General features: G+C 35.4%; 1 pseudogene; it reads left to right on the top strand.

Moving 5' to 3' along the window:
* The first annotated feature begins 4,957 nt into the window (after positions 1-4,957).
* On the top strand, positions 4,958-7,033 carry LOC145947648 (uncharacterized; annotated as a pseudogene).
* The last annotated feature ends 7,539 nt before the right edge of the window (positions 7,034-14,572 follow it).

Raw genomic sequence — 14,572 nt, 5'->3', positions numbered from 1 at the left:
ATGTTAAAGGAGATGAGGAAAGGGAATTGACATATACGGGGGGAGAGGGGACTCAGTGATTGACTACGTGATAGGGGACGAGAGGACAAGGGAGAGATTGGAGGAAATGAGAGTAGAATTGAAAGTGGATTCAGATTATCATCCGTTAACAGTTGCAATTAGAGGAGAGGATGGGAAGGGAAGGAATTGGAAGAAAGAGGGAAAGGGGAAGGTAAGGAGAGGAATATGGACGAAAGAGGGAAGAAAAGAGTTTGAGCGTTGGATTGGGGAAAGGATAGGTGAGAAGGAAGGAATAGAGGAAGAATGGAGTGAGCTAAAGAGTAGGGTCCTGGGGGCAATAGAGAAAGTGGAAGAGAAATGGTGGGTAAAGGAGAGAGAAGGGTGGTGGGATGAGGAATGCAGAGGAAAAAAGGTGGTCAGAAAGGAAATGAGAAAATGGAGGAAGGAAGGTATAAGCAAGGAAAAATTTAGAGAAGAAAAAGGGAGATACAAGAGGTTATGTGAGAAGAAGAAGAGAAGGGAGGTGGAAAGATGGCAAAGAGAAGTGAAGGAAGCGAAAACGGAAAGTCAGATGGAAAATAGTAAATAGAGAGAGAAAAAGGAGAAAGAGGGTAAACGAGGAAATTGAATCTGAAGAATGGGATAGATATTTTAGAGAATTACTAGGGGGAGTAGAATGGAGGGCGGTGAAGGGATCAGGAGAGGGGTTAGAGGAAGATGAGGAGGAAGACATTAGTAAGGAAGAAATTAGGAGAGCTATAGAGAAATTGAAGGATGGTAAGGCGGTGGGAGGTGATGGAATTGCAAATGAAGTGTGGAAGTATGGGGGGCAGGTAGTGAAAGACTGGATAGGGGAGATATGCAGAAGGGTTTGGAAAGGAGAGAGATGGCCACAGGATTGGAGAGAAGGAGTGATTGTTCCGATTATAAAGAAGAGAGGGGGAAAGGGTGAGTGATTATAGAGGGGTGACTCTAACACAGACAGCATATAAGATATATGTATCAATTTTAGCAGAGAGGTTAAGGAGTGAGGTGGAGGGGAAGAGATTGTTGCCACCGAGTCAAGCGGGCTTTAGAAAAGGTTTTGGGGTAATTGATAATATATACGTGCTGAATTATGTGGTAAATAGGCAATTGGGGGGTGGTAAAGAGTTGGTTTTATTGTTTTTGGATTTGAAAGTGGCGTTTGACTCGGTGGATAGAGGGATGTTATTGGGAAAGATGAGAAAAAGTGGGGTAAGGGAGGGTTTGGTTAAGAAATGTGGGGAGGTTTTGAGGGAATCAGTTAGTAGGGTAAGGGTAGCGGGGGAGGATGGAGAGAAGTTCTGGACGGTGAGGGGGGTGAGGCAGGGATGTCCACTCAGCCCTAGCCTGTTCACCTTGACGTTGGCAGATTTAGACGATGAGCTGAAGAAAGGAGGATTGGGAGGAGTTAAAATAGGGAATCGGAAAGTGCATGCATTGACATATGCAGATGATCTAGTTTTGTTGGCGGAGGATGTTGAAGGGTTGAGGGGAATGATAGGAAAAATGGAAGGGTATTTGGATAGGAAGGATTTTGTTTTAAATGTGGAGAAATCGAAGATCATGAGATGCAGGAAAGGTGGAGGGAGGTGGAAGAAGGTGAAGTGGTATTGGAAGGGAAGGAAAATGGAAGAGGTAAGGAAATTTACATATCTGGGATATAGAATGAGATTTAATGGTGAGCAAAAGGTGCATGTGAAGGAGAGGGTAAAGAAAGGGGCAGCGTTGTTAGGGCGAGTGTGGAGGATAGGTAAAAGAAGATTTGGAAAGGACTGGGCAAGGAGGTTATGGTTATTTGATAGATTAGTGTGGTCAGTAGTTAGCTTTGGGGTGGAAATTTGGGGGTGGAAGGAGAGGGAGGAAGTGGAAAGACTGCAGGATAGGTACATAAAGTGGGTATTGGGAGTAGGGAGATATACACCGGGGTATATGGTGAGGGAAGAAATGCAGAGAGACAAGATGAAAGGGAAGGCGGGAATTAGGGCGTGGGTATGAGAAATGTTGGAAGAGGGGAAGGGAGGGGAGCTGGCGAGAGAATGTTGGGAGGAAATGAAGGAGGAGAGTAAAGGGAAAATTAAGGGAAGATGGGAAGAAGAGAGGAAGTTGTTTATAGATGAAAGAGGTTGGAAGTTAGAGGAGGTGTCAGTGATGAGGGAGAAATGGCAATGGAGAGGGGAGTTAATTTTTGATAGGGAGAGGAGTATGCAAAGAGAAGATAGGTGGAAAAAGATATGGGAATCGAAATACAATAAATGGTATAGGTTTATTGAGGAAGAGGGATTACCAGGGTATCTGAAAAAGGGTTGGGGGAAAGCAGGTGACAAAGGGTAGCAGGATTCGGATTGGGGTATGGGATGAAAGGAGGGAGATATTGGGAGAAGGAGGAATTGAAGAGGTGTAGAATTTGTGAAAGGGCAGAGGAAACGTGGGAACATGTATGGGAAGGGTGTGTAGATTGGGGGATGGAGGGAACATGGCAGAAAAAAATGGAAGAAGTACTTGGTGGGGAGGGGGATGGAGAAGTCTGGTTGAGGGGTCTGGAGGAAGTAAGGAGAGGGAGAGTGAGGGAGGGAAAATATGAGAGTGAGAGAGTGGAAGTGAGAGGGTGAGAATGATAAGGTAAAAAGGAGATTGTAAACGGAAACGGAAGTCCAGGCGATAATAAGAAGGGTTAGATAGAAGCGTTATGTGTGTGTGTGCGGTAGGCAGGATGCGAATAGGCGAGAATTGTAGTTCAAGCGTTAGGTTAAGGATATTTAGAATTTGTAAAGAGTATATTGTTGTTTGTGTATATTTTGGTTTTTGTATGATATGTAACCCCAAGGGGAAACTTGAATATAGAATTCTTATATATTAAGAGAAACAATTATATTATGTTAAATCAAGATAATTTTAAGAATTACATTATCGTTAATACTAACACTAGCCAATTGCAGGATTGAAACGTTAAATTAAAACTTGATAAGTATTAAATTAATTAAATATTAAATAAATATAAATATATATTTATAACGTAGATATGTAATAAGCATATATTATTTAACGAACAGTCTTGCAATAATAATATCAATTATTAAATACGGATATGTATTATTAAGCGCCGAAGAGGATAAATAATTATATGTACATATTATAAGTATGTATGTGAATGTACTCGATAAAATATAATAAAGAATTAATAATTACATACACATATGTAATTATTAATTCTTTATTATATTTTATCGAGTACATTCACATACATACACATATAAAAAGGCACACATATATATATACATATATATATATATATATATAACTATTCAGTAACAAGTATATAAAAGTTTTATAACACAATTCTATAATTTACATTACAGTTATATAACTTTTTAACTAATTTTTATACATGTTATGTAAGTATTATATAATTTTTAAGAAAGTTATATAACATGTTATTTACGTGTTACATTAATGTTATATAGCTGTAATATATATGAGTAGGAAATTACTACTAACATGTATATAACCTTGTACATTCGTGTTATATTGCGTGTTACATTTCGTTTTATTATGACAATATAACAGTTATATACTCGTGTTTGCTGGGTAGCTTATAAAATAATAAATTTAGGTCTCTTTTTATAAAATCTAAAAATTATAAAGCTAATCTGTAAACCTAACCTGTAAACATGGCATATTCTTTTTATATGCTAATTCTGCTTTCATTGTATTTTTAACAATTTTACCACGTTCTTTTCACTTTCCACGTTCTTGCATAATTTACATATATACAAGTTAATGGAAGCTCTCTATAATTTCTTTCAACGAACCAATATCATGATAAACATAATTTTAATAACAATTGTTTATCATCATATTGGTCCGGTGAAAGAAATTACAGCTTTCATTAACTTGTACATATAAGTTGCAGAATTTAGAATTTGATCATTATTTTGATGTTTCTTTACTCATATTTTTATTAGTATTACTTTTATCAAAACAATTCATACATATATATATATATATATATAAAATTTTAAATCAATATTTTTTTACCATAAAACATATCTTTATAATGTTTCTTTAGAATGTGCATGCTGCGTAGAATATATATATATATATATATATATATATATATATATATATATATATATTCTACGCAGCATGCACATTCTAAAGAAACATTATAAAGATATGTTTTATGGTAAAAAAATATTGATTTAAAATTTTAAATGTATATATAACTTCTGCATTTTTCTATTGCGTTTTACTTTTTTCTCAATTTAATCATTTTATAATTTTATAATTTAATTATTTTACTTTACAGACCATTTCTATTCATCTCGCAAAGTGGAGACAAATATAAAACAACAAATCATGCCTTCTTCTTTCTTTTATAAAAGTTGTGCCTATTCTTTTTTGTAAGTATTATTTCAATAAAATAATTTATTATTTTCATAAGGTTCTTGATCTATTATCTGTGGACACATGAAATTATATCTGTATAAAAGCAAGAAATCGTTTTAAATTTTTCATCTCAATATATATTTACCTTTGATAAAATAGACTAGTACACTATACAAACTTTTTTTCTGATGGTTCAATTAGTAAAAAACTTTAAATTTTAATTTATAATAATTCTTCATCATTTAATCAATCATCATTAAGTGCCATTTTAATTGTAAATGTTTATTAAAAACACTGGTTTAAATTTAAATATATTATTAATCAATTTATATTTATTTATTATTATAACAAATAAGAATCAAAAAGAGAATGTTTAGATACTCCTTTTAAATTTCATGTCTTTCATTTCTAACATCATATTTAACAGCTCCACAATGATCAGAAGCCTTAAAGAAATGTAATTAGTAGCTTGAAATTTGCAATTTTTTGATTATTTTTCAATATTTGAATTTTTTTAGATTTTATATTTTTTAAAAATATTCTCATCATGCCAAAAAGTATACAGCATTTAACAAAAAGAAGAAAAAATCAATTGATAAATTATGAAATAAATCGTAATAAATATTTAAATAATACATCTGAATCAACTATTGCGAATAATGAGCATAATGCGGAAGAAATTATTACTTTTGATAATGCAGAAAAATTTCATAATACACTTATTACAAATACTTACACATTGTTCCAAAATGTAAACGAATGCAATGAATTCTTAAAAGAAACGTCGTATAATCAAGAAAGCGACAATACATTACAATGCAATAGTCCTACATTAACAGATACACAAACAGATACACAAACAGATACATTAATAGATTTTCACTCTAGTAATACTGATGATACTTTGTGGCAGGATTTACAAACATTAATTATAGAACATAATATTTCACATAATACTGCTAACCAATTATTAACAATTCTTAGAAAACATGGCCATATAAATTTACCTAGTGATGTAAGGAGCTTAGTTAACACACCACGAAATGCATCCGTAAACATTAAAGTAATAGGCAGTGGCCACTATGCACATTTTGGTCTTTATCGTTTTCTTGAACGATTTATAAAAATATTCCAAATTCATAAAAAAAAACGAAATAAAATTAAACATTAACGTTGATGGTTTACCAATCTCCAAAAGTTCGGGTAGTCAGTTTTGGCCTATTTTGGCATCCATTGAAGGAATAGATGTTTATACGTCACCATTTATAATTGGCATGTATCACGGTATGTGTAAACCAAGTGATCCTAACGAATTTCTTAAGGATTTTGTTGATGAATTCCTCCTCCTTAATCAGAATGGTATTACTGTGTCTAATAAAAAATATGCAGTTTCTCTCAATGCAATCTTGTGTGATGCTCCAGCTAAATCTTTTATAACATGTACCAAAGGTCATACGGGATACTTCGCATGTCCAAAATGTGTTCAAAAAGGCAAATTTGTACAAAATCGAGTAGTTTATTTAGAAATCAATAATACTTTACGTACAAATGACACGTTTAAAAATCGTGTACACATTGAGCATCACACAGGGGACTCTATTTTGGAAAATCTTCCTATTGGCATGGTGTCTCAAATTCCATTAGATTACATGCATCTTGTTTGTCTTGGTGTAATGAAAAGATTATTACAAATTTGGTTAAGAGGAAACAAACATGTACGATTATCAATGGACAATATTCAAAAAATATCCAGTTATTTAATATTAATAAAGCCTTGTATTCCGTTTGAGTTTGCAAGAAAACCTAGAAGTTTAAGTGATATCGATCAATGGAAGGCTACGGAACTTCGCCAATTTTTATTGTACACTGGAATTGTCATTATGAAATTAATATTATCTCCGGTTATGTACCAGCACTTTCTTTGTCTTAGTATCGCTATAAGAATTTTAATAGATCCGCATCTATGTGTGAAGTTTAATTCTTATGCTAATTCTTTATTATCATGGTTTGTTTCTCACTATGGAGAACTATGGACTTTATGATGACAAATATCTTTCGTATAACGTTCATAATCTTCTTCATCTCGCTAACGATGTACAATCTTTTGGTTCAAGTAGATAATATAAGTTGTTTTAAATACGAAAATTATATGCAACAGATAAAAAGAAAACTACATAAATGTGGAAAACCTTTGCAAGAATTGTCCAATCGTGTATCTGAGGAATTACAGCTTCCCATTAAACAATGTAACATAATGCAATATCCAATTGTTATTTATAAAAAAAATAAAATTTGTTATTTACAGTTTAAAACTTTTAAAATTTCAATAAAGAAATTCGATAACTGTGTATTACTTGATGATAATTCTCTTGCTTTTGTATTAGATATATTAGAAGACAATCATGTTTTATCTATTCGTGTACAACGTATTTTACAGACACAGTCTTTTTTTACCATCCCATGTGATTCGAAAAAGTTAGGCATATTTTTTATAAGAAACAGTAGTACTTCAGATATTATACAAATTCCTGCAACGCGAATAAAACGAAAATGTTTAAAATTAAAACAATTAGATGCAGTTGATTCCTACGTCGTCATACCGTTGTTACATGCCAATAATTAAATAAATAATAATATGAGCACATATATTTCTTTCATTTTTTATATTTGAACTTACATGTATGAAAAATGATTGAAAATTTGCATTGAAACTTTACTCTTTATAACATAAATGCTATAAAAATGTAAAAAAATTAAATAGATAAATATACAATATAATATAAAAAATAACAATATACTTATATACAATTAATCATATATACATTTGAATAAACATACTGTTCGTGAAAACTTATAAATCAAATTATATAATTAATTAGAACAAACATATATAGCAAGATTGGCATGATGATCAAAATTAAATACAGAAAAAGAGAATAAATGTAATCAAAGACTGATACTAGATTAATTGCGAAGACATACAAAAACTACTTTGTTGACTTCTTGGCTCTTTACTTCAGTTATTGACAGGTTTTTTGCTCTTATAAGATATTATTTAATTAAAAATAATGATTTACAGAAATATTGATTTACATTTTTATTGAAAAAATATTTTATAGAATAATTTTATACCATAGAATGGCACCTGCTACAAAAGATAAAACAAAGTACGTGGTAGTGAAATTTCTTTCGGATGATACTTATTCCGAAATTCCAACGATATGGCTTAATGTAGCAGAGAAAGAAGAGAAAAAAACCCAATGTTGGTGGCCGCCTCGTAATTCAAATACTCCTTTATTAATGGCAAATTATTCAACTCCGAATTGTGACACGTGGGTCCTCTACAACGTCGAAATAATAAAATATAGTGGTAACTATTTATGTATTTTTATTTCATCTATATAATCCATAACATAAGAATTATTAAATGTATTTTTATTCAAAATGTAACAAATATTTGTTTTACACAAAATACACTTTTTAGAGTTATAATTGTTTTTGTTTACGTTTGATTTATATTATTATTTATATTTGTGTATATTTTATTAAAAATATTGTGTGTATGTGTACGAAAATATTTTTTTGAAAATAACATTTTAAAAATAATGTTTTAAGAAAAACATTTTATGATGGTGATTTGTACAATGAATATAAAAATATTAAACTTTTTTCATAATAGCAAGCTTAGAAACTGCAAGAAAAAATGCAGCAGACAGTACATACAGTACAATGGATGATGAAAGTTTGGGGCGAGGAAAAAGACAGCATGTACCATCTCAACGATTCAACGAAGATGTCGACGATTCAGAAGAAGAGTCTCATGAACAGGAAACAAATTCTAGTAAGAGACGTATGTAGAAATAAAATGTACTTTATATTATATTATATATTACATATATTAATTATATACAAGAGTGTCGCAGACACTCATGATTCGAGTTTTAAATAGATTATTGTCGGTTTTTAATCTTATCGGTTTTTTTATAGAGAAACAATCACATTATGTTCCACCTAAAAATTTTCACTCAAAATCATATTCTATTCCTGCTCCACCTAAAGATTTTGACTTAAACAATGAAGAAGATTCTGATGTAGACACAGAAGATATAAAGGATGAACATGAAATGGATTTAGAGCAAGGTATTATATATATATATATATATATATATATAATACCTTATATATATATAATATATATATTATCATATATATGTAATAAATTGTACAACAGTCACTATAAATCTTACAACTTTTTAATATATTTTCAACTTTTATAATATATTTTTTAATTATAGAAACTTTGGTATCGGCACCAAGGCAGCAGGTGAATTTGATAGATATACCGATTGTAATAGAAGGTACAAAAATTTGAATTAATGACAATTAATAATATATATAATTATATAATATATTTTTTAATATATTTTAGGATGCAACTCATCAGGTCAGAATGCACATTCAAAGATACAAGGTAAATATACATTATTTTCACAAATTGTGCACGTAATTAGGTTTAGTCTTTATTACGCGTTGCTTGAGATGCACCGGTTTCGCTCAGAGAGAGCGCGAGGTGGCGGAAGTTATTTTTTACCGGATAGTTTGCAGCGAAAATGAGGAGAGCTCGATCGAGAAGGAAAGGAGTTGCGGGAAAAGATAGGCAGAGCGATTGATATCGGCAGATGAATTTGAGAGGATAATAAAGAAATCGATAGAATTAATGGAAATAGAGATCTAGAGATATTTAATTGTCGAATTTCAAATAGCGCGTTCGATACACTCAGATTATAAGTCTTTATAATATTGTGACGCACGAATATGCTTACTGAAGCTCTCTAGCCGCAAATTATATTTCTGTTCGGGCCGTAAATCGATCTCCTTATATATCTTGGAGAGATCTAGAGGGCTCGGATAATCCGATAGTGCCCGACTCGTGTTTTTCGAAGATTCGGCTTACGAGTTATAATACAGCGATCAGACAATAAAGTGAGAACAATGACGAGTCTCACAACATTGATACGTCTTTGTGTACTCAATTTCGCTCGATTGGTCGAAAACATTTAATATGCTATTATCTCGCGATGCTTAATTTGATACTGAGTATGAAACGAAATTATAACGATAAATTCAGAATATAATTTTTGATTGAACGTTAACACAAATATTATTATATATAATATATATATATACTTGACATTATATTATCATATACATATATATATGTAACATAAATTGTACAACAATCACTATACATTTTATAACTTTTACATATATTTACAACTTTTATAAAATATTTTTTAAATATAAAAACTTTGGTATCGGCACCAAGGCAGCAGATGAATTTGACAGATATACCGATTATAATAGAAGGTACAAAAATTTGAATTAATGACAATTAAATATATAATTATATAATATATTTTTTAATATATTTTAGGATGCAACTCATCAGGTCAGAATGCACATTCAAAAATACAAGGTAAATATACATTATTCACATAAATATTATTATATTTATATGTATACTTGACATTATTATGTAAGTCTTTTTATGTTGTAGATAATATAAAAACATTTACACGGATGCAAGCATCATCAAATCTTAAAATAGAAGAAATAAAACAACGATTAAAAAACATAGAAGATATTGTTATAGCCCGAACTATAACCAGTAGTTATTAGAAATTAGAATTTACTGAATATCTTTATAGAATACTGTAAAACATTTTTGCTTATAAAAGAGCGCTCTCGACAAACGCTCGTCGCGTGAAAACGCTAACGCAGCGAGACACGCGCGAAGCACCGGAAACCGCGAGATGCAAGCGAAGACCAGGGACTTCGACCTGCTTCGCTTGCAATTAGATCAAAAACGCGTGAGTATTGTTAACCAATCAGAGACCTGTTGGGGCCTCTCCCGAAAGAAATCCAAGAAACAAAGAGGATATAGGACGGAGAGCCCGCCCGCGAAGGCAGTCTCGAATAAAACTCCTAAACATCAAGACGGAGTCTCGAATAAAACTCCTAAACATCAAGACGGAGTCTCGAATACAATTCCTAAACATCAAGACGTGGTCGCTAATAAGAAACCAGAACATCAGAACGAGACTCACTAACAACGACCTGAATTATTGAGAGGAATACGAATATACGCTCATCGAATGTTACGCGAATATATATTTAAAGAAAGGACGAGAAATAAAGCGAAACCATATTCAATCCGAAATAAAAGTGTATTTTAAGAGAAAGAAAAGAGTACAACACTCCTAACTTCCTACGAAGTCCTGCACGACCCGAGGATCCTCATCCTTAATTCGGCGCAACCCCAGTGCCTTGTTCGAGGCACACAACAAAATTGGTGGCAGCGGTGGGATTGCGCCGACGGACCGCCAGGACCAGCAGGAACCTGAAGACCTGAAAACAATACAAAAGTATTAGAAAAATCAGGCACGTCGAAATAATCGACGGACAACACAGAAAGCAGCATACTAAAAAATAAGACCCGCAATACACACATACACAACGTGTGGAAGCAGGCACGTCAGTTAGAAAAACAGCTGACGGAAATAAGCAGAAGTCACAGTGCAGTGAAAGTGAAGGACAACGCCGACCTGCGACAATCTCACGGACAACGCATCATCACCGAGCGACGACCTGCCGTATCAATCACGAGCACCGAGCCGCCAGCCGTTATCAGCCCACGAGCGATCGAGTTGCAGCAGCAGCAGCCAAGCCGTACCGAGCGATAAAGAGCGTAACGATGCGAACCGTAATACTGTAAGTCCGATCCTTATAATATTTCTGCGTGAATGTCGGAAGGGAACAAGACATCCCCGAAACCGATAGCGAACAAATCTTGGCTACATAGCGACTCAGCCAAACGAGCGATTCAAGCGTTACCCTTAACTGTAGAAAGACTCGAGCGAGTTCGTAGAAAATTAGAGAACGAATATTCAAGCGAAAGCGAAGACGAATTACCCGCGAACGTCATTGTTAAACGCGAGTTCCCCTTCGATAGTTTTGACGAAAGTATACTAAAGACGCGAACAGACGGTAATAACGAAAATATAAAAGAAATTAAAATACGCGCAAGCAAAACCCCTAGCAACGCGTCACAGAAAAGCGGATGGTCAACTACGTACGATAGTAGCGATTTTGACTCTAACGAAGATAACATGTCGGTAATGCACACCCCACCAAATGGTGCAGCGGACGTATCCGTGGGTGCTGTGGACCGCGAAATTGGTCGCCTACGCGAAACTATAGAGCGCGGAAACGTACATCGCGTAGAAGTCGACGTACACAGGACACCCGCCGAACATAGGACACCCGTCGAAAACAACGCGAACGAGGAAAATCCTATGATGCGCGACGTATTACAAGGCCTACGAGATTTACAAATCGAAATGCGGACAGAAATAAATAAAATGTACGATTGGAGGTCACACGGAGAGAGATCAGACGAGAGTCGTCAAAGCTCCCGCGAACGCGCACGCAAACGGGATGCAAATAGGCACCGCGATAATCGACATCTCCGTGAACACACCCGTAATCAAAATGCGGAAGAGAGATGCGACAGTCGGCAAGATCTACGCGAACTCACTCCCGAGCGAGACAGAAATAATCAACGTGATCACCGCGACTACCCTCGAAATCGAGACGCAGGAGATCGACGGAATCTACGCGAACACACACGCGAACAGGGAGCGGATAGGCGCTTAGACAATAGGCAGATTAGATCCCGCGAACGCGCTTATGATCGAGATTCGGACGAAGAGCACGAGCCTCGTATGGCTTACGGACGAACCGAGCGTGACATCCGAAATCGGCGGAATGCCTCACAACGGTACATGTCACTAAAGGAGGCGCGAATAATGATACCGGAGTTCGACGGCACAACGCGAACCCGATTACAAGAATTTCTAAACTCCTGTACGTACGCAATTAAAAATATTCACCCTGATGACGAGGAAGCGTTAATTCAAGGAATATTATTTACTAAATTACGGGGAAAAGCCATGCAAGATTTCGAGACACGAGACATTCAAACGTTCGAAGAATTGAAAGACCAACTAGAAAATTCTTATCAAAGTAAGCGGAGTACAGCGCATTTACAAATCGAGTTCAATTCGCTCAAGCAAAACTTTAACGAACCGGCACAGAGTTTCGGACAACGCGTCGACAAACTTGCCAGGAAATTATATAGCTCAATGATTGAGGGAGAAAAGCGTTCGAGCACCTATAAGCGTGCTATTTTAGAAACCATACAAAGCCAAGCATTATTAAATTTCCAATTCGGGTTACGTAACGAATTGAAAATACTCGTGCGATCACAACGATACACAACACTCCAAGAAGCGATAACGGGCGCAACCGCAGAAGAAAAGTTAATAGGATCTAACGCATCGCGAATGACAAATGCATCACAAAGCAAAACTGGGCAACAACCGCGACAAGGTCAACATAAAACCACGCAATGTTATAAATGCGGAAAATCGGGACATTACGGACGCGATTGCCGCAGCAGTAAATACGCGCTCCCAAAACCGGACAAGCCCCCTCGCGCAAATACCGTAGAGAAATTCTGCAATTATTGCAAAAAACGCGGACATAATCGCGACGAGTGTTGGACTTTAAATGGAAGGCCGAAAACAAATACACCGGACCGCGATAAGGGAACCGATAATAAAAAATCGCGAAGCATAAATAAAATTGAGAACAGTAAGAAACCGAAATCGCGAAAAAGAGATACCGACTCCGAGTATAGCAGTGACGAGGAAGAACGGCAAGAAGAAAATAATAAAAAGACACGCGCGATAGAATATCAGGTGACTCACGTGCGACAGACGCCTCGTGGAGCAGCGAGCCTGAATTTAATAACTCTACCTATACGCGAAGTAAAGAACGGCAAGATTAACATGCTCTACGATTCTGGAGCTACTGTCTCTTTAATAAAAGTTAAACACCTGAAAGGTGAAACCGAGATATACAACGACAAAATTACTTTGATCGGCATAACCGGGCATAAAGCGCGAACAATAGGAAAATTCTACGCGACTATCGATCTAGGCAGCCGAAAAATCAAACACGCGATTTATGTCGTAAAGGACGACTTCCCAATGGAATACGAAGGGATCATAGGAATCGATTTTCTACAAAAGCAACAAGTCACGTGCGATTACAAAAAACAGGAGATTCAAATAGGAAACGCCGTATTAAAATTACGACCGTACAATAAAATTCAATTAAAACCGCGTAGCGAAACGATAATACAAGCGGCAACGAATCGTAATAAGATAGGCGTGATAAAGGCCGAAGAAACAGCACCGGGAATATATATCGGACGATGCCTGGTAGAACCAAAAAATTTTGTGTGCCCCGTCAGTATAATTAATACGACCGACGAGACCGTAGAGATTAGTACGCCGCTCGTAACCGTAGAAGACATATGTGAAGATAACGCACACAAAGTATACACGATACACACGGGCGACACTCATAACTCGTCAACGCGCGACGAACGAATCTGACAATTATTACGCACGGATCATCTAAACGTCGAAGAAAAACGCTCAGTACAACGGATATGCGAAGAATATAGCGATATATTTCATTTAAATGAAGAACCACTGACATGCACCGCGACGATAAAGCACGAGATAAACACGCGCGCCGACACCTCGCCCGTCAACGTAAGACCATACCGCCTTCCCGAGAAGCATAAAGCAGAAGTAAATAAGCAAGTGCAAGGAATGCTAAAAGACCAAATTATTAGAACAAGCATGAGTCAATGGAATGCTCCATTATTAGTAGTGCCGAAAAAAGCCGATGCGTCAGGAAAACAAAGACTCAGGGTAGTAGTAGACTTCCGGAAAGTTAACGATTTAACTATAGGCGACTCATTTCCTCTGCCTAATATTACCGATATATTGGACCAGTTAGGGAACGCCAAATATTTTACGACGCTTGATCTAGCATCAGGATATCACCAGATACCGATGGCTGAGCGCGATAAAAACAAAACCGCCTTTTCAACCCCCTATGGACACTACGAGTTCAACCGAATGCCGTTTGGATTAAAAAACGCGCCTGCGACCTTCCAACGATTAATGAATTCGGTACTAACAGGGATACAAGGGCTCAGATGTCTCGTTTATCTCGACGACAT

Source organism: Prenolepis imparis, unplaced genomic scaffold (assembly GCF_030444845.1).
Source record: "Prenolepis imparis isolate NDT839.2.m4 unplaced genomic scaffold, iyPreImpa1.0 SCAF_112, whole genome shotgun sequence".
NCBI classification, from domain to species: domain Eukaryota; kingdom Metazoa; phylum Arthropoda; class Insecta; order Hymenoptera; family Formicidae; genus Prenolepis; species Prenolepis imparis.
This window is presented reverse-complemented; position numbering and strand designations above follow the sequence as displayed.